General features: G+C 39.8%; 1 protein-coding gene across 2 annotated transcripts in view; it reads left to right on the forward strand.

The window, feature by feature from the left end:
- The window catches only part of LOC122073690, a 41153-nt gene that overhangs the window by 4197 nt on the left and 33492 nt on the right, over positions 1-3464 (forward strand). The window lies entirely within an intron of this gene.

Below are 3464 nucleotides of genomic sequence, written 5' to 3' on the forward strand. Positions count from 1 at the left end.
AAAAAAAAAAAAAAAAAAAAAAAAAAAAACCCTTACCTAGTCTTAAATCTTAATTGTGGGTCCAATATTTCTTTGTAGTCCTGTCTGGTTGAGGGCCGTCTTGCAGTATGGTCGAACAAGCTTGCTTCGTGGGTTTCTTTTCTTCTTAGTATGGTCTACAATACCAAATCTTTGTGTAGTCTAAGGATGTTTAATTAAGAGACTTGGGACAGAATAAATATGTCTTAATGCCATCTATGAGATTCCAAACAATGAATTGCTGGGATTCATTAGTATATAATAAAGGAAAGAATCAGATGTAAGACTTTTAGCAATTTGGAAAAGCAGAATTGCCAGTTACCAGCACACAAATACGAGAAAGAATAAAAGCTAAGACATATCTGTAGTAGGGTACTCAAATAACAGAATATAGAAAAGGTGACTGACCTGCAACAGTGAAGAATAGATGAGTTATCTGCCAACAGTATCTGCAACAGTAGCAAAAGGCAGAACAGGGAATCAAATGGAAGAATTGGAGTGGTGGGGGATGGGAAGGGAGATTGATGAGAGAAAGAAAAGACAGAAAAAGGGAGGCAGCTTGGTGCCACAAGAGCTCACAATCTGTTTCAAAAAAGATTATATTTTACTCAATTTGCTGATGGGGGAACAAGAAATAGAAACTAGGACTCTTTCCAAATTGATAAGTCCGTTACTTTTGCCCATGCTAAGAAAAACAGGTACTGAAATTGGAAGATCAAATGTACTAGATTGCCCCCAGCAATTAAGATAATTCCTAACATAATATAGTTTCCAGCAATGGACCCTTGTTTGGACCCCAAAATTGAGTACATAAGTTCAGGCTTCAGATTGGATTTCTTGGGCATTGGTTTCCAGAGTCTTATCATTTTTATCTAGACACTTTAATGCTGCTGCATCACTTTGTCAAGCTGTTGCTGTGGTTTTTCCCATATCTTTCTGTTTTTTGTATTCATGAATAGAATCCTTTTGTTCATCAGAAAGGGAAAAGGTTCTATTTGCATTGAAACCAACTGATTTATGGGAATATCATACCTATAAATGGGTAAAAACCTACTCATTTGTTGAGGTTTTGATGAAGCTCTCAATCTCCAAATCCAAGTCCACCCTTTAAAAAAAAAAAGAAAATAAAAATAAAAACACTTCTTTGGAGCTATGAGAACCTGCATCTTGTTTTAGTGATCAAGTGATCAACCGTCCTGGCAGTGTCCTAGAATTGACGGTTCTTCCTGCATTTGGTAGTGCATCAGCTGCTTTTCGAATGGGGGAAGGAGACGATAAATAATAGATAGTATCTTATGACCCTATCCAGTCAACAGAGTTTCTGTGAAAACTTGATGAGTTTGAGGAGAAACACAATCTATTTTTGCTAGCATCCAGTTTCTGTTAAGTTTGACTGAGTCAATTCAGCGTGATTTCAAATTGTAGTTAGTTTAGAACAAGTAAAGATTGCCAATACATTGAATACAACTCAACTCAATGATGGAGAACCCTTAGGGAAGGGAGGGGAAATCAGAGTAGAGAGGGGGGAAAAGGAGGATCACATTTACACATTCATTCAATAATCAAATTGCTCTCTAAATCTTCAATCGATTACAACCAATATATAGGAAAATAAGAACATGAAATTAGAAACTTAACTGAAATGGAAACTAGCCTAAACTAGGAAACAACTATAAAAAGGAAACCAAAGCAAGGAAGTAAATCCTACTCCTACGTTCAAGTCTGGAAAAATAAAAGCATGAAATAAAATACTAAGTAAACTACTAATTTTATTTCCAACCCTTGTTGGACCAAAACCCTGGGTTGGACCGATTCTTTTTGGCTCTTGGCTTCCAAAGCCGGTCATGCTGGTCCAACCAAGAAAGGGCAGTCGTATTTGCATCAACTCTCCTCCTCTGAAAAGAACTCGACTCTGTCGAGCTAGGGAAAGGACCGAGGAGACCGTCTGAAGGAATACGCTGAATGAGGAATGATCCCACCATCTTCTTGAGCTTAATTTCAGGGAGATCTTTGGCAGGATGAAACTTCATAGTCTTGTTGGCATGCTTGAAGGCATAGGTATATGCATAGCCACAATGCTGTACTTTCTTATCAAACAACCAAGGTCGACCAAGAAGGATATGGCACACCTTCAGAGGGAGAACATCACATTGGACTTTATCCTTAAATCCACCAATAGAATATGTGACTAAGCACTTATCTGTGATTTTGAGATTAGTGTTGTTCACCCAAGCAACCTTGTAAGGATTAGAATGTGGTTCTGTATTCAATCCCAGCTTACGAACAGCGTCTTCAGAGACAACATTAGTGCAACTGCCTCCATCAATGACCAAGGTTAGCAACTGATCAGTGCACTTCACACGAGTCGAAAAATACTACTGCGACGCCAATCTTCATTTTCAGGGGCCTTCTGAGTGGTCAACACATGACGAATGACATAAAAAGGATGTTGGTCATCGTCACTGAGAGTGTCATTGACTTCACCTGTTGCACGCTCTTCTCTTAAATCAACTGTGTCAGAACCAAGTTGCTCTTCGGGAATATATGGTATAGGAGAATCCTTATCAATAAAAGCAACCAAACGGCTGGGACATTGGGCACTGATATGTCCAAATCTATGGCATGAGTAGCACCGAACTGTAAATTTTGAAGAATCAGAAGGTTTATCTGAACCACGCCGAGGGGGTGAGTATGGGCGAGTAGGCCGTGAAGATGACATTTCAGAAACATGTCAAGGTGGAGAATACCCCTGACTAGGTCGTGAAGAAGCCAGAGATGTAGCACTTGCCTATGGCTTGCTAGATGACCTCTCTTGGGTAGGAGACTGTTGCCAAACGGAACTAGTACCTTGAGAAAAAGTATCTGCAAAATTTTTCCGATTGTATGGGCGTTTCAGATTTTCCTCAACCTGATATGCTACTTGTACGGCGTCTTCCATGGTAGGTAGTCGACTAGATGCAAGGGCAGCACTAAGTTGAGGGTGCAAACCATTGCGAAATTGGGCCACTAAGACTTCTTCATCCCACTCAAAGTCAGAACGAGTGGCCAAATAATAAAATCTAGCAACATACTCCTCAACGGTTAAATTCTCTTGTTTCAACTGTGCAAACCTGAGATACATGCATTGCTTGTAATTAGAAGGCAAGAATCGTTGATTCATGACTTCATACATTTCAGCCCAAGTATTGACCAAACCAATGCCTCGGGTTCGGTTCTGTTGTTGTTGCTTGATCCACCAAACTCGAGCTGTGCCTTTCAGTTTGGCCTCTGCAAATAGGATCTTTCGAGCCTCAGTCAACCCGTACCATCTGAAGAATGTATCTAAACTGTGAATCCAGTCAATGTACAATTCTGGATTATTGTCTCCATAAAAATCAATGACATCCAGTTTTGCTGCTCTTTCTGCTCCATCATCATGTCTACTAGTCCCATATGGTGGTGGAGGT

Source organism: Macadamia integrifolia, chromosome 3 (genome assembly GCF_013358625.1).
Source record: "Macadamia integrifolia cultivar HAES 741 chromosome 3, SCU_Mint_v3, whole genome shotgun sequence".
NCBI classification, from domain to species: Eukaryota; Viridiplantae; Streptophyta; class Magnoliopsida; order Proteales; family Proteaceae; genus Macadamia; species Macadamia integrifolia.